Below are 18,808 nucleotides of genomic sequence, written 5' to 3'. Positions count from 1 at the left end.
GGCCCAACAGGGAGAGGTGCAGGAGCTGTGAAGGCCTCCACACCATTAACATGCAGTTAGTGTGTAACTATGCATCAACCATCAAGCTAGTAAATGACTGCTCTCCTGGCAGCAAGCACACTGCCTTCGTCCTGAGGAAGTCTGGCATTTCCACCAGCTATGAGCCACCATGAAGAACCAGAGTTGGCTACGTGGACATAAGGGACACCCTCCACATAAGACTGATGTCTCCCCCTTTGCCGTCCACTATACAAAGACAATAGGCATACAATGAAATCCATTCTGCCACCAGAAACATGATGGAGCATAGCATCAATATTCTTAAGCAATGGTTCCCCTACCTGAGTCACTCAGGAGGAGACTTATAGTACTCACAAATATTAGAAACAGGAGTAGGCCATTCAATAAGATCAAAGCTGATCTTATTGTGGCCTCAACTCCACTTTCCTGACTATCCCAATAACCCTCGACTGTCTTGTCGATCAAAGTTCGAACTCAGCCTTGAGTCTATTCACTGACCCAGCCTCCACTGCTCTCTGGCGAAGAGAATTCCAAAAACTAATGAGCCTCTGAGAGGAAACATTTCTCCTCATCTTAAATGGGACACCCCTATTTTAGAACCACTAGTTCTACACTCTCCCACAAAGGGAAACATCTGCAGCAGTTCAAGAAGGTAATTCGCCACCACCTTCCCAAATGCAATTAGCAATGGGCAATAAATGCTGGTTGAGCCAGCGATGTCCACATCCCATGAATGGAAACATTTTAAAAAGTATACTCCTCGGCATCTACCATGTGAAGTTCTTTCAGGATCGTAAATGTTTCAAAAAGATCACCTCTCATTCTTCTGAACTCTGATGGGTAAACGCCCAATCTGCTCACACTTTCCTCATGAAATATCCCATTCATCCCAGGAATGAGTCAAGTGAACCTTCGTTGAACAGCTTCCAATGCAATTATGTCCTTCCTTAATTAAAGAGATCAAAATTATACACAGATGGGGTCTCGCGAAGCTGTCCAACAGTGGTCTAAAGTGTAAGTAGCATTTTGTCACTTTTATCCTCGATTCCCCATGGCAATAAACACGTGGAGCGGGATTTTCTGTCGGCCACGACGAAAGCGGGAAATGCTATTGTACGGAGAATCAGTTCCGCGCCAAAATCACCACAGATGCCGATTTGACACCAAATCGCAATTCTCCACCACCTCGACAGCGGCACCAATGCTTTCCGGGATGCACATTCAGTAAACACAATTTGCATATCATTGGCGGGCCTGACCTGGCATTCTCCGGGGCTTCCGCGACTCTCTGCCTCCGATGGGCCAAATTCCAGGTTCACTTGTGCTTTGAAAAATCATGAAACCGGCATTGTGGCTGATGAGGGAGAGAGAAGTGGGGTACGGAAAGTGGTCAACATCACCATAGTTTGCTGACAGTTGTGCAGTTTGCTGGGGGGGTTCTGTCAGGCCTGGGGGAATAGCAGGGGGTGGTCAGGTGTTGGACTGTGGAATAGAGGTGGACGGACATGGAACACCATTGCCGCGGCCTGCAAGGCAACCATGCAGCTGCGCACGCCGCTAACGGCCAACTATAAACTTAGGGTCACGGGTCATACGGATGCCCCCCAGGGCCCTCTCCCAGATGCCCTTTGGCCACTGCCGATCCATCAGCGGGATTGGCGTGCTCCAGCACAACCAGTGCAATCTTGTTGGTTGGGATGAGTGTGTGGGGGGATTGGAATGCGTATACGCGGCTGCAGCTTGTCAGCCTCCCGAGTGCCAATTGCGAATTCGGTGCTAGCCCGTCAACAGTCGGCGAACCAGTCCTGGCGGCGCCAGTTTTGCTGTCGTGGAATTCCACGAATCCTGCCCCGGCATTAACACTTAGTCTCAGAAACGGAGAATCCAGCCCTATGTTCTCTCGCCAGAGCTGAATTGCAACCAGTTTACGATTCGCCGGTTTCACTCAGTTTGAATCTCAGGAGGCTGATGTGTTGTTTCTCGTGTCTTAATAAAGCTCGTAGTCTCAAATGTGGAGAAGATGCTTTATTGTAAGTTCGTTCACTCTTCAGAGCTGTTTCCTAAGGTTACCTTCAGTGTTCCGAGCTGGCGTGTGTGTTGTGTATCTGTGTTGCTCCAAGTTCTGCCCTCAGTGAAGTGTGTCCTCACTTCCTGTCCCCGTCTATTTATATGGCTCTCCCGTGCCCCCTCTAGTGTTTGCTCAGTTGTATTGCATCTAGTTAACTTGTGATCACCACATCCCCCTTTTTCTCTTTACATATTTGCTGTACATCGTTAAAGAAAATTGTAGAAAACAGTTACTTATGATATGCGTATCTATACAGGTGATGGTGCTATTGCATATTGTACAAAGCCAATGTAGTTATATGTCCAATCTGAATAAAAACATTTATGAGTCCAAACTTGATGAATTTTTTTCAGAGCTTTTTTTTTCTTTTTGTTGTTGTTGATGACGTGGTGATATTGATATTGCAAGTCCGCTGTGAATGTTGTTGGTGTTCCTTGTTATTTTAAGTACCCAATGCATCATCCCGAGGTGTTTGCATGGTCACCTCACTGATGTTGACTGGCATGGCCTTTTTTCTGTGCTTGTGGTGTTGATTTATTGTCTCATCCGCCTTGGATGCTGGTGTGCTTGCTCGTTCTGGAGCAGACGTGAGTTTGTGCGATTCGTTGTCATCCCATGACATGTTTGTAGTCTTGTCATCGTTTTGCAGTGAGCTGTGGCATTGTCCTTCATGTGCCGAGTAGTACCATTGTGTACAAGTCGTTGTTTCATTGCTGTTGTTTCTGTCGTTCCTGTTTTTGTTGTTTTCGTGCCGTACTTGTTGCTGTTTTTGTCGTTTCTGTCTTTGGTGTTGGCACTGTCGTTGTTCCTGACTTTGTTGTTTTCGTTGCCGTTCGTGTTGCTGTTTTTGTCGTTTCTGTCTTTGGTGTTGTCGCTATCTTTGTTCCTGACTTTGTTGTTTTCGTTGCCGTTCTTGTTGTCTCTGTCTCTGTCGTTGTCGCTATCTTTGTGCCTGACTTTGTTGTTTGTCTTGTCGCGCTTCATGTTGCTTTTGTTCTTTCGGTTGTCGTTCTCGTTTCTGCTGTGCTTCTTGCTATTGTTGTTGGTCTTGTCGCGCTTCATGTTGCCTTTGTTCTTGCTGTTGTTTGTCCCGTTTCTGCTGTGCTTCTTTTGACTGTTGTTTTTCTTGTTATACTCTATTCGTGTCCCGAGTGGATAATTTGAGTCATTGAGCATTTCGTCTCGAGAGTGGTGCGAATGATCTGATGTTGCATCGGTGCAGGTGACATCAATCATTTGTGGAGAATTGGATTCCTCATCTTTGCTTTCTTGGTGCTCCTCTTCCGGAGTCAAATTCTTCTCGATTCCATTTGACGCGGTGTCTCTGGATTGTTGGCGCTCCTCTTCTGGAGTCAAAACCTCCATGATTACAATTGACGTGGTGTCTGTGGACCTCTGGCGCTCCTCTTCTGGAGTCCAAATCTGCATGATTTCAGTTGACGTGGTGTCTCCGGACTCTTGGCGCTCCTGTTCTGGAGTCCAAATCTGCATGATTTCACTTGGCGTGGTCTCTCTAGACTCTAGGTGCTCCTCTTCTGGAGTCAGAATCTGCATGGTTTCTTTCGGCATCGTCGCTCTGGACTGTTGGGTGGGCCGACTCTGTGCTTCTGTACAGACAAGCTGAGAACTGTCAGTCTCGCTGTGATCCTGTACGTCGAGTGTGATCACCTTGTCACTGTCTTCGCATGCAGTGGGTAGAGGTGCATTGTCTTCTTCTTGTTCATGTGAGCTTGTTAGACTTTCATAGTCTGCTTGTGGTTGCTCAGATATGGCGGGTTTACCTTCATGGTCTTGTTCATGCATGGCGTTCGCCAGGGAGTGTTTGCTTGCATCCCTTTTGGAGTCTTTCATCACTCGCACTATGGAGCCTGTCATCGCTCGCTCTGTGGAGTCTTCCTGTGCTCTCTGTGTGGCGTCGTCTTCGTCTAGGGTATTGCTGTCATCCAATGTATCGACGAGCTGCCATGGCATCATGGTGTTGGATTCATCTACCATGAGTAGAGCCGTGTTGAGCTTTGCAACGGTGTCGCTGATGCTGTGATCAGCATGTCCAAATAACTCCTCCATGTCTGAGTAGTATTCTTTGAAACCCATTTCATCTTCGTTGGCTTCTTCTACCACGAGTTGATTCGTGTTGAACTTTGCGACCGTGTCGCTGATGCTGTGATAAGCATATCCGACTGACTCAGCTGTGTCTGAGTAGTATTCTCCGAAAACCAAATCATCCTGGTTGGATTCTTCTACCACGAGTTGATTCGTGTTGAACTTTGCGACCGTGTCGCTGATGCTGTGATAAGCATATCCGACTGACTCAGCCATGACTGAGTAGTATTCTTTGAAAACCAAATCATCTTGGTTGGATTCATCTACCACGAGTTGGTTTGTGTTGTGCTTTGCGACCGTGTCGCTGATGCTGTGATAAGCATGTCCGACTGACTCAGCCATGTCTGAGAGGTAATCTTCGAAAAACAAATCATCTTTTGTTGTTTCGGAATTCTTTTTGTTCTCTTCACTTTGGGTGGTGCAGACTGCTTTTTTCAGGGTGTTGTGCAAGTTGTTTTTAACTGTTGGTTTAAGTTCAGGCGTTTTTCTGTGTTCTGAGGCAAGAAAATTTGTGTTTACCACTTTAAGTGTCTTGTTTTCAATTTTCGGGTATTTCCCTTTTAAGTGGGCGTGGTCGGGATGCTCAGACGGCATGACGTCACGCGCAGGAATGCATTGCGCATGCGCAAATCGGCCTTCTTCCTTCACTGCGCGGTTTTGTTTCCATTGCGCATGCGCGGCTTGCGCATGCGCATTACGATCCGCGACCGACACTTTTTTTGAATGCGCATGCGCGGCTTGCGCATGCGCATAACGATCGGCACCGCGATATTTTTTGAACTGCGCATGCGCAGCGTCCGGTTCCGGCGCATGCGCATAACGATCGGTTCCGCGATATTTTTTAAACCGCGCATGCGCGGCTTCCGGTTCCGGCGCATGCGCAGACGCAATTTGTAGTTCTTTGCTTACCGGAGACTGCAAAATGTGCTCCGACGCCATTTTTTCGCGGATTTCAGCGATTTTTCTGTCCCATCTGGACTGGATTTCTAAAAGTTGTAAGTTACCTTCTCTTCCCGATCTGGACTGGGTTTCAGCGTTTTGGCTTTGTGAGAAATTCGTGTTATTTCTTCTTTTTGATCTGTTCTTTTCATTCGCGATTTCTTGTTCTTTTCGTGATTTTTTAAGTTTTGCATCACTCAGTCTCTGTGCAGTTTGGACTCTGAGTATGTCTTGCTGTTCAAATTTCTCACAGTACTCTTCAAATTTGTTTAGTAACGTTTGTAAGGTGTTTCTGTCTTCATCTTTTGAGTATTTAAATCCATTATACACTTTCCTATTTACAGGCCCTGCGGTGAGAATTGCTATTTTAATGTTGTCGGAGGCGTCTTGTACCTCATTAGCTACGAGATCCAAATCAAACATTTGTTTAAACCTTTTCCAGACACCTCTTACATTGCCAGTCAGGTCTAGCTGCTCTGGGTGTCCATACCACATCCTCGAATTAGCGATGTCTTCCCAAGTCAAATGTCCAGTAGGAGATTTCCATGCCATTTTGAGCTTTCTGTATCTGCCACTGAGTTGTCCTGTAGTAAGCGTCTGAAGCCACTCCTGGGTACCATGTGTTGTTACTCGTGTCTTAATAAAGCTCGTAGTCTCAAATGTGGAGAAGATGCTTTATTGTAAGTTCGTTCACTCTTCAGAGCTGTTTCCTAAGGTTACCTTCAGTGTTCCGAGCTGGCGTGTGTGTTGTGTATCTGTGTTGCTCCAAGTTCTGCCCTCAGTGAAGTGTGTCCTCACTTCCTGTCCCCGTCTATTTATATGGCTCTCCCGTGCCCCCTCTAGTGTTTGCTCAGTTGTATTGCATCTAGTTAACTTGTGATCACCACAGCTGACAGGCTGCAGCCGCATATACACACCTCATTCCCCACACTCAAAACCCCAGCCAACAAGCTGGCAGCAGGACACGCGGCCCCAAGATTCACCGACGCTGAGCTGGAGACACACCTAGAAGCGGTTGACTCTGTATCTCAGCCCGGGAAGGAGGCTGCCAGCCACCGCCATTCGCCGTGCCTAGTCGCAGATGGCAGAGGTGGTCAGCGCCACCAGTAAAACAGTCCGGACCGGCCAGTAGTACCAGAAAAAACTGCACGATCTCCTCAGAGCTACCAGGGTGAGTGGGCAGTGCTGTGCCCCTGGAATTAACCCCGTCCCACACACACCCGTAACCCCCCCAACAACCCGCAGGGTGGCCACACCACCCACCCTGCACCGCATGCCGGTACCCATACTGGCCCCCATGGCCGGGTGCTCTCTCCACTGAGGCACACAGCCTCGCACCCCCTAGGTTGCATGTGTTGGGCAATCTAACATGGTCATTTTCCGATTGCCTCCGCCCCCCCCAGGAGAAGGCTGGCCAAAACCGCCGGGAGCTGGAGAAAACGGGAGGGGGATCGCCGGACCTGTGGCCCTTGACCGTGGCAGAACACAGGGCACTGGACGTGGTCGGCAGCGCGGAGGAAATGGAGGTCACCGGGGTGGAGTTCTGCCATCGGCGAGGAAGTGAGACCCTGCTGGGTTGCGATTCCCCATGGCACGAGTGTCAACACCCCCTAACACCACCCCCACACCACCTCACATGCACTCCCACCCTACACCATCCTCACCACTCCCGCACTACCATACCACCAAACTCCCAACTCCCACACCACCCCCACCCTCACCCAAAACCACCCTCACCACCCCTGCATCCCCACACCACCCACATCCCCAACGTCACATCACCATCACCCTACACCACCCTCACCCAATCTCCCCTGGTCGCAATCTAGTCATGCACCTTGTGATGTTTCGCGCAGGACGTGCTGGATATGGGGCGGGTCCATCTCGTATTCCCGGCCTCTGACAGTGCCACAACTGGAGCCGTCCCGTGAGCCGAGCAGCGACGAGGCCTGGACGACCTCGTACGCGTAGGTAAGCGGGCAGGTACAGTAGGCAGTTTAGCACAGGGGCTGGTTAGTACAGGGGCTGATTTAGAACAGGGCTAAATTACTGGCTTTGAAAGCAGACCAAGGCAGGCCAGCAGCACGGTTCAATTCCCGCGTCAGCCTCCCTGAACAGGCGCCGGAATGTGTCGACTAGGGCCTTTTCACAGTAACTTCATTTGAAGCCTACTTGTGACAATAAGCAATTTTTTCTTCTTCTTCTTCTTTGGGTGGTCAGTGTTGTGGGCAGTAAGTGGTTGTAGAGGGTTGTTTTTCAAACCGGAGGCTGTGACCAGTGGTGTGCCTCAGGGTTCGGTGCTGGGTCCACTGTTATTTGTTATTTATATTAATGATTTGGATGAGAATTTAGGAAGCATGGTTAGCAAGTTTGCAGATGATGCCAAGATTGGTGGTATAGTGGACAGTGAAGAAGGTTATCTAGGATTGCAACAGGATCTTGATCAATTGGGCCGATGAATGGCAGTGGGGTTTAAGTTAGATAAATGTGAGGTGATGCATTTTGGTAGATCAAATTAGGGCAGGACCTACTCAGTTAATGGTAGGGAGTTGGGAAGAGTTATAGGACAAAAAGATCTAGGGGTACAGGTTCATAGCTCCTTGAAAGTGGTGTTACAGGCAGACAGGGTGGTGAAGAAGGCATTCCGCATGCTTGGTTTCATTGGTCAGAACATTGAATACAGGAGTTGAAAAGTCTTGCTGAAGTTGTACAACATATTAGTAAGACCACACTTGGAATACTATGTACAGTTCTGGTCACCCTTTTATAGAAAGGATATTATTAAATTTGAAAGAGTGCAAAAACATTTACTTGCATGCTACTCGGACTTGATGGTTTGAGTTATAAGGAGAGGCTGGAGAGACTGGGATTCTTTTCCCTGGAGATATGGAGTGATCTTATAAAAGTTTATAAAATATTGAGGGTTTTGATGAGGTAGATAGTCAACATCTTTTCCCAAAGGTAGGGGGGTCTAAAACTAGAGGGCATAGATTTAAGGAGAGAGGGTTATACAAAAGGCTCAGAGGGGTAATTTTTTCACACAGAGAGTGGTGAGTGTCTGGAACGAGCTGCCAGAGGCAATAGTCAAGGCGGGTACAATTTGTCTTTTAAAAAGCATTTAGACAGTTATATGGGAAAGCTGGGTATAGAGGATTTTGGGCCAAATAAGGGCAATTAGAACATAGAACATAGAACAGTACAGCACAGAACAGGCCCTTCGGCCTTCGATGTTGTGCCGAACAATGATCACCCTACTCAAACCCACGTATCCACCCTATACCCGTAACCCAACAACCCCCCCCCCCCTTAACATTACTTTTTTTTAGGACACTACGGGCAATTTATCATGGCCAATCCACCTAACCCGCACATCTTTGGACTGTGGGAGGAAACCGGAGCACCCGGAGGAAACCCACGCACACACGGGGAGGATTTGCAGACTCCGCACAGACAGTGACCCAGCCGGGAATCGAACCTGGGACCCTGGAGCTGTGAAGCATTTATGCTAACCACCATGCTGCCCATAATTGGGACTAGCTTAGTGGTAAAAACTGGGCGGCATGGACAAGTTGGGGCGAAGGGCCTGTTTTCATGCTCTATGACTCTATGATTGCCTTGCAGGCCACGGCTATAGCCGTCCATGCCTGGACACCACCCCAGTACCGTGGGGGTTCACCCTGGCCACTCGGTCCATTCCCCCATCACCTTCCCCCCCCCCGGGCCGCCACCCCAACCACCAACCACTCTCTCCCCCCCCCCCCCCCCCCCCCCCCCCCCCCCCCCTCCCCCCCCCCTCCCCGCACCCCAGCCAGCCTGGCCAGTGTCAGGCCTGGCAGCCCATAGTCATGCCTCTCCATGTCCTACCTCCTCTCTCTCCCTCATCGGCCATGATGCCGGTTTCACGATTCTTAAAAGCACAAGTGAACAGCGCCATCAGGAACTCGGTCCATCGGAGGCACCAGAGAATACCAGGTCAGGCCTGCTAATGATATGTAAATGCTGTTTACTGTACGTGTCATTCTAGGCCGCATTGATGCCGCTGTCAAGGTGACGGAGAACTGCGATTTGGCTTTAAATCTGCATCCGCCGCGATTTTGATGTCGGGGCCTATTTTCCGCCCAGTCGCATATCCCTATTTCGCCGTCAGCCACGGAGAATCCCACCCCCAGTCTCCCAAATGGAGAATCCTGCCCAACATCTTTACTTTATGTTCCAGTCCTCTTGTAATAAAGAATAACATTGTTAACCTTAATTATTTACTGTACCTGCATACTACCTCATGCACTAGAACACTTAGATGCCGCTGTACCTCAGAATTCTGCAGACTTTCTCTATTTAAGTAACATTCTGCTTTTCTATTCTTCCTGCCAAAGTGAATAACTTCACATTTTCCCACATTACATTCCATCTGCCAGATTTTGGCCAACTTCCAACTCAACCTCTCTATATCCATTTGCAATATTATGACCTTTTCACAACATCTTTCCTACCTATCTTTGTGTTGTCAGCAGATTCAACTGCCATGACTGCACTCCCCTCATCTAAGTCATTGATATAAATTGTATAAATTTGAATCCTAGCACTGATCCCACGCCTCACATCCTTCCAACCAGAAAAAGACCCATTTATGCCTACGCTGTATTTCCTGTTAGCTAGCTAATCTTCTACCCAAGCCTATTTGTTATCCCCGACACCATGAACTTTTATTTTCTGCAATCATTTTTAATGTGACACCTTATCAAATGCCTTCTGGAAATCTAAGTACAGTACATCTACCGGTTCCCCTTTACCCACAGCACGTGTGACTCCTTCAGATGACTCCAATAAATTGGTTATACATGATTTTCCTATCACAAAATTGTCTCTGCCTGCTTCCCTTATTTTTTTCTAAGTGCCCATCTTTAATTATGGTTTCTAACATTTTCCCTATCGCTTCCTGCTTTCTGTCTCACTTTTTGAGTTAAGAAGTTCCATTTGCTATTTTCTAATTTATTAGAACCTGAACCTAGGGAATTTTCATAGAATCTTAGAATTTACAGTGCAGAAGGAGGCCATTTGGCCCATCGAGTCTGCACCAGCCCTTGGAAAGAGCACCCTACCTAAGCACACGCCTCCACCCTATCCTCGTAACCCAGTAACCTGACCTGACCTTTTGGATACTAATTTAGCATGGCCAATCCACCTAGCCTGCACATCTTTGGACTGTGAGAGGAAACCGGAGCACCCGGAGGAAATCCATGCAAACTTGGGGAGAAACACACAGTCACCCAAGGCCGGATTTGAACCCGAGACCCTGGAGCTGTGAGGCAGCACTGCTAACCACTATGCCATTGTGCCACCCGCACGGTGAGAAAGTAAATTTTGAGAAATTAAAACCAATGCATCAACTATCTGACGAGTCACCCTTTTAATCCCACCCCATATTCATGAGCACCTACTCAAACTTCAGTTCCTTAGGATGTCAACCCTTCACCACCAGGTTTCCATTTTTCCATTATTCCCTACTTTCCCAGCCAGCAGTGATATCCTGGCACTGCATCCTGTTGGTGGTGATGGGTGTATGAATGTTGTCACTCTGAAAGAGGACAGCAGGTTCATGCGCCTTGGAGCCAGTGCTGGAGGACAGTGCTGTTGGATTGTTGTGAAAACCTGCAAGCCCTTTGGTAGCAGCCTGAGGCTGCATGGCAACAAGTATTGAAATAGTTGTCCATGCTACCTACCTTAGAGTGGAAACTAAGACAACAGGCAGAAGATGCTGCAAGCTCTGTGCAATGCCATGTTACACATTGGAGTTGGACTATTCTTTGTTCATTGTTAATGAAAAGAGGTATCTGGCAGGACTGCCAATGCACCAAGAAATGTTAGCAATTTTCTCTCAAACGCCGACCTTCAACTGGGACTTTGAATCAGAACTCATGTGTGACCTCACACTCTGATTCACTGGCACCCAAACTATCTTTCCCCTGGACTGTCTGCAGCCTACTTATACCTGGTTACTTATTACATGCAGACGTGACATATTCTGATCCATAACTAGCCGAGCCAATAATTGAGCTGGTATCTGCAAAAGACGGATCATCAGATGATGCTCCTGTATCAGTGGGGTGGTGTTGCTGTTCCCCTGTTCACGAGGCTGTTACGGTCAGGAAGCAATTGGGTGCCTGACAGCAGAAAAGCAAAAGAGGGTTATTGAGCTGAGGGGTGCAAAGCATGGATCCACGGTCACACCATCTACATTTTGCCCTTCATACCCACATCTTGAAAATGAAAAGAAGTTACCATATGGCTTGTGCATTGAACCTTTAACATACGTGAGGTCTTGCCATCTCAATATGGTTTTCAGCTGTGGAGCTTGGGCCAAGAGGACGATCCAGGTAAATAACTGTAGTCTGCAGTCTTACAACGGGTTGTTGAGGTTCCTTCAAATTCTGTCTCAATACATCAATATTTAAGACATACTTCACAAGGGACATATTTTCTGCGTGAAATTGGAATGTGAATATGAACAATGCTCTGATGTTTGTGAGGTGAGTCACCAATGATAGGATGTTACATTCTATTTTGACCCTGGAAACAAAGGGAATTGAATTCTAACTGCACAGGTTAATGCTTATAATCAGCTGCACTGAAAGTATGTCAGGGAAATAAGGCATCTGACTTCACACATTAAATATACAGCAATAATTACATTCTGCTATTTTCAGGGAGAATAGAACCGATGTAAGCATCCTTTGTTGCATTTTACTTAGTCGAGACGGATGCCCCTCGGGGCTCGATTATTTTTTTGCATTTATTTTCCCTGATGTAGAAGGTATCAAACCCAAATCAAAACTTCATGGATGATTTTATGCAAAATGAGATCAGGGGCAGAAATAAATGAATAAAAGCCCAGTCCCAGCACCCCTCTAATATGTTCCTTTTACACTTCTCAAGCGCTCAAATTGCAGCTTAACCTGTGTTTATAATAAGCCTTTTGTCCATGGAGCTGCGTAATTCCAAAATGGCCACAACAAAGATTTAGTAAGCTTCTTTCACTGAGCAGGGCATGGCCAAGTTTGAGTAAGATTTGCTTCGTCATAACACTCTACAAGAAAACACGGGTCTACATGTTTAAGTGGTAAAGTGCATCATGCTGCTTTTCAATGTATGAGCTGAATATTGTTGGTTTTATCACGATTTCAGCATTTTGCTGCCATTTCCTTTCACTCCACTTGTGTCTCCTGCGTGTTCCATGTCATGTATCCTTGACAAATTTATTCTTCAGTGGGGTTCCCTCCCCCCCCACCCCCACTCCACCTCCACCCACTCCCATGCTATGACAAAGTCCAATCCTCATATCCCTGAAGTTTGCATGTCTAAAGCTGTATGCTAACCTTTGTTTATGCTGTTGCATAGTTTAGAATTTTCTTGGAATCATAGAATCAAAGAATTTACAGTGCAGAAGGAGGCCATTCGGCCCATCGAGTCCACAGTGGCTCATGGAAAGAGCATCCCACTTAAGCCGACGTCACCGCCCTATCCCCGTAAACCAGTAACCAAACCTAATCTCAGGGCAATTTAGCATGGCCAATCCACCTAACCTGTGTTATGATATGCAGGCAAACACACACATACACACATAATGATATACAGACAAGCAGCTAATGGACACAGGAAACAGGACATGACCAATAAGCAGGCAGGACACTCAGGGGTGGAATCGGACTATAAAAGACACGAGGCACTCACACTCCGCCTCTTTCCACTGATGAACATCTGGAGAGTCAGTCAAGGGTGTTGTTACAATCTCACACCTCCACCACGTGGCTAAGAGCTAGTCTGGTTCAGTCAGACAGAGTAACCACACTTAAGTTAGCAGAGAGTCGAACTCACAGAGAACTGTGCTAACTGTGCTATTAGTTCAATAAATCTGATTGAATTAACTTCAAGGTCTGGAGTATCTTTCTGATCTAAGTTGCATCCAGTTGCAGCCAGTGTTAGACCAGTGTACCTAACACGACATACCAGAAGACTACTAATTTAAGGTGGCTTACCTCAGTCCGTTCTGTGATGACCAGCAAATGTATCCAGGCACCATGGAGAAGATTCAGGCTCATTATCAGTTCAGGTCCTCCGGCAATCTAAGTGCCAACTGGCAGATATTCAAGCAAAAGTTTCTGCTGTGCATCGAAGCTTCAGACCACGAGGGTGCGTCTGGTGCAAGAAAGATCGCGCTTCTCCTCTCAACAGTGGGTGATCAAGCCATCAAACCCTTCAACTCGTTTAACTTCACTGAAGGCCAGTCCAAGACAAAGTTTCAGACCATCCTGGACAAGTACGATAGTCACTGTGAAGTGGACACCAATGAAATCTTCGAGCAATACATATTCAAACAACATCTTCAAGGTAAAGATGAATCTATCAATGCCTTCTTAACTAGCCTCCGCCTGCTAGTGCTGTCCTGCAACTTTGGTGATATTGCTGACTCCATGATCAGAGACCAAATCATGTTTGGAGTTCACTCTGATCCTCTGAGAAAGCAGCTCTTAAACATCAAGCATATGACCCTGCCAGTTGCGATTGAAACATGTACAGTCCATGAGCATGCAAAAAATTGGTATTGCCAATACAAATCAGCTGAAAATGAGAAACTTGCCTCCCACGAGGCAGAGAGTGTACAAGCCATCTCCCGGATGCAGTGCCTCAGCATTGAAGACAGCAGCCATCTCGAGCGCTTTTCCCGGAGCCCCACACATGCGCGATGCGAACAGGATAACGAAGCAGCCGACACCCACACTGCACAGGTACAGACATCTGCCAACTGCACTGCGCATGTGCGACGACATACACTGAGTCACGACGCCGACATCATGATGTGCCCGAGCTGTGGCAACGCCCACTTAAAGGGGCACCGCCCTGCAGGAGGCAGGCGATGTTTAAACTGCGGGAAGCCTGGACACTATGCAGCCTTGTGCAGATCTGCACCACCAGTCAGGCTTCAATCCCGCCCATTGAGGCGCTGTCGTCCCCACCACCACCTCTCCGGCGGTCGACCAGGATCAGACGCAAGCCACAGAGACTGGACTTGTGAACATTTGTTCCGTTTGCTATGTTCTGTGTTCTCGCATTAGACAGCTGTTTTCACATGTACATATGTTCACATCCACTGCATGTATATATGTTAATATTGGCCTATTCTTGTGAATACGCTCACATATGCCATCCAAACATAAAAAAAAGGGGAGATGTCATGATATGCAGATACACACACATAATGATACACAGACAAGCAGCTAATGGACACAGAGAACAGGACATGACCAATAAGCAGGCAGGACACTCAGAGGCGGGATCTGACTATAAAAGACACAAGGCACTCAAACTCCGCCCCTTCCACTGATGAACATCTAGAGAGTCAGTCAAGGGTGTTGTTACAATCTCACACCTCCACCACGTGGCTAAGAGCTAGTCTGGTTCAGTCAGACAGAGTAACCACACTTAAGTTAGCAGAGAGTCGAACTCACAGAGAACTGTGCTAACTGTGCTATTAGTTCAATAAACCTGATTGAATTAACTTCAAGGTCCTGAGTATCTTTCTGATCTAATCTGCATCCAGTTGCAGCCAGTGTTAGACCAGTGAACCAGACACGATAACCTGCACATCTTTGGACTGTGGGAGGAAACCGGAGCACCCGGAGCTAAAACCCAAGCAGACACAAGGGAGAAAATGCAGACTCCATACAGACAGTGACCCAGCTGGGAATCGAACCTGGGTCCCTGGAGCTGTGAAGCAACTGTGCTAACCACTGTGCTACTGTGCTGACCCCAGTTGATGTGCAATGGTGAAGCAGAAGAGCTAAATAATTAATGTCCATTTAGACACAAAAGGATTGTGAATTGACTGCCAGGTTGAGGGAGTCAGTAACCATTGAGGGAAAATTGGATAAAATCCTAAATGGGACACTGGGATCTCAATGCACTATTTTTCCATGCCAATTCACAGTGATGCAGGCAACATGCAAACTTCCTGCTGTCTACCATTTACATTGATAACCATGTGCATCCATGCGCTGAATGAACACCTCAGCAGGGGGCCCAAGTTCACGTGAGGCTAGCTCCGAGTTTAATCTAGCTCTTCTGATAACCAATGTACATTTTTTAAAGCTGAGATGTGGCTACAGCAGGGAAGTGATGACAGAGGAGTTGGAGATGACAAACCCTGAGAAATGGCCCACCATACCAGAGAGCGACGACCAAGGTTATTTGATGCAGTGCTGGAGATCTTAGTACAGGAGGTGGACAGGAGAGGGATTGGTCACCTTACTTCAAGGGGCCAGGTGGTCCTCCAGGCAGATGTAAAGGAGACAGTGGAAGCAGTTGTGATCAATGTGAGGAACCTTATCTTGAGGACCTAGATCTAGTGCCACAAGAAACATAATGAACTCATAGCAGTTGCCAAGGCCAGTGAGTGCATCCTCGCATGCCATATCCTACCAACTGCAGCACTAACCTCACACACTCCTCCATTCACCACGCTCTCTTCGGTCCCCTGCCAATAAACCCCATCAACCTTAATCCCTATTTCAAATGAATAGCTTCACCTCATCCATGTACGCTTAACACTGCTGCACACAATAGGTTGCATGCACTGCCACCTACTCTTTTTTAAAATAAATTTAGAGCACCCAATTATTATTTTTTTCAATTTTAGGGCCAATTTAGCGTGGCCAAGCCACCTAACCAGCCCATCTTTGGGTTGGGGGGGGGGGGGGGGGGGGGAATCCACGTAGGCATGGGGAGAATGTGCAAACTCCACATGGGGAGTGACCCAGGGCCGGGATTTGAAGCCGGGTCCTCAGCGCCGCAGTCCCAGTGCTAACCACTGCACCACATGCCGCCCCCACTGCCACCTACTCAACTGTGACAGGACATTACCCAAACCCACTGAATACAGATCCTCCTCATCGGGACAATGTGGACCATAACCAGACACAGCGAGACCTAATTAGCAGAGAACAAACAGGCTGCCAATTCTTACCCTGATTCAGGAGTCAATGCTGAAAATCCTTGGTGCGAATACAGCTGAGGGCATGGCGAGCTGCAGCATTGAAGGTGTGTTCCTACTAATCCTCCAGCTCATGTCCCACACACCCAACATTGCATAATCGCTTCCAGTTCACAAGTTGAAAATGATGTAGCTACATACCTCATGCTCTCCCTCAATCTTTTCACCCCAACCCTCCTGACTTTGTACTTTTAGAAACCCAAGAGCTGCCACCTGGTCAGGCAATGGTGTGGGTGGCTGAAATCCTTGACAAACCTGAGATTGGTGAAGAAACAACAAGGTCACACAATCTCACGCTTGCATCTAGCAGCTCAGACACTCACACTTTGCGAATAAGGCAGGATCTATATGTGGAGTCACTGGGTACAAGTGGACCACAGTTAGGTTGGGGAAAGGATAGTCAATGTTCCTTTCACCAGAGGATGAGGTTACACTGAGTTCTGCTACAGGGGACTTGGATGAGGACTTTGATGGGCAAATACAGAGAAAGGCTGGTGGGTACAACACTGAGATGTTTACTGTAGTGGCAGCTCAGTCAAAATCCTCCAGTCACTGTCAAGGACATTGTACACAGTAAGAGATCTCACAACACCAGCATCTCCACATCAAGGGCCTTGTAGGAATGTGGCTCCTACTTGGCACAGAGGTTTGCACAGAGCTTGGAGATTATCCTTGCCAGTGTGTAAATGGTGGCCAACTCCATTAGCACCTTGCAGACCCAATCATAATGCAGTGCCATATGGTCAACGTCTCAGCTTTTATTGCGACACAAGCAGAAACCACTTAGTCTCTGAGTGTTGCAGTGGAAACCCAGACTGTGAGGTTATGAAATATCAGCTTGTTAGCAATGCTGCTCAGATTGTTGTCACCGTCACTGTGGATATCAGAGCTCTCGGGACTCTAACAGCCCGTCCTGCAATAGATCGCAAGGATCTCTCAGGCGCTACCCTGAGGGAGTGGCAGTGGCTCAATGGAGCATAGACCTGCTGCCCTTCCTCAGGACAGAAGTATTCATGTTCCCACAACCGCCACTTCATCAATGCTCCTGCTGTGGTCTTTCAGCCAGCCACCTGAGACTGTTGCCACCTGTGTTAAGATGCGCGATCTGAAGCTGGGCTTTTTAAGCTAGAGTTGCTTGAGGGCATCCCGCAAGGTCACTTGCAGTCTGCTCAACTGAATATCAATCTTCCGCCAGCCATGTTGCAGCCACTGAGTGGAACTGTACTTAGGAGCATTAGGGCCGACAAAGGCACCCACAAGACATCTATTGAGAGAAAGCACACAGGTGATATGTTGAACATCACATGGTTTTGGTTAAGTGACCATATGAAGTTCTTGCACTTAGAAAAGGTCAAGTATATAGAATAGAAGAATCTCCACAATGCAGGAGGCCATTTGGCCTATCGGGTCTGAACCGACCCTCTGAAAAAGCACTCTATCTAGGCGCACACCCCCACTCTATCCCTACACCCCACTTAACCTGCACATCTTTTGGACTGTGATAGGAAACCAGAGCACCCTGAAGAAACCCACACAGACACAGGGAGAAAGTGCAAACTCCACATGCTCACCCGAGGCTGGAATTAAACCTGGGTCCCTGGCACTGAGGCAGCAGTGCTAACCACTGTGCAATTGTGCCAACCATGAGACGTTCAGCAGAAGGGTCCTATTTGAGGTGGCAGCCTTTCATTTCCTATTTCAGGGAGCTTGTCACCATCAGATGTTGGGGGTGGGGTGTGGGGGGCGGTTCTGGATTTGCTTTAGGTTTTGTTTTGGTTGTTTTCCTTTGTGGGTGTGGAAGGGGGTTGAGTCTAGAATTGTAGTTTTACTAGTTGTGTAATATGGTTTTTACAGTGTTATATTGAAAACATTTGCTCAATCAAAATATTTTGTTTAAAAATAGAACATTGCACGGAGTATTGAATGTTTGGTTGGATAAAGTTGATATGGGACAGTTGTTCTGTGGTGGCTTATATTTCAGGGTTGTGGCTGAAAAGGTCCATTTCATAACATAGAACATACAACAGTAAAGCACAGGCCCTTCAGCCCATGATGATGTGCTGACCATTTATCCTAATCTAAGATCAACCTAACCTACACCCCTTCAAATTATTGCTGTCTATGTTCCTGTCCAAGAGTTGCTTAAATGTCCCCAATGACTCTGGCTCCACCACCTCTCCTGGCAGTGCATTCCACACACCCACCACTGTTTGTGTAAAGAACCTCCCTCTGACATATCCCCTATACGTGCTTCCAATCATCTTAAAATTATGCCCCCTCGTGACAGTCATTTCTGCCCTGGGGCACAGTCTCCAGCTATCCACTCTATCCATACCTCTCAACATCTTGGACAACTCATAAAGTCGCCTCTCTTCCTTCTTCGCTCCAGTGAGAAAAGCCCTAGCTCCCTCATCCTTTCTTCATAAGACATGGCCTCCAGTCCAGGCAGCATCCTGGTAAATCTCCTCTGTACCCTCTCCAAAGCATCTACATCCTTTCTATAAAGAGGCGACCAGAACTGGAAACAATATTCCAAGTGTGGTCCAGCCAGGGTTTTATAAAGCTGCAGCAAAACCTCACGGCTCTTAAACGCAATCCCCCTGTAAATGAAAGCCAACACACCATACGTCTTC

Source organism: Scyliorhinus canicula, chromosome 16 (genome assembly GCF_902713615.1).
Source record: "Scyliorhinus canicula chromosome 16, sScyCan1.1, whole genome shotgun sequence".
Classification (NCBI taxonomy): Eukaryota; Metazoa; Chordata; class Chondrichthyes; order Carcharhiniformes; family Scyliorhinidae; genus Scyliorhinus; species Scyliorhinus canicula.
The sequence above is the reverse complement of the archived record's forward strand: the minus strand, read 5'-3'. Positions refer to the sequence as shown.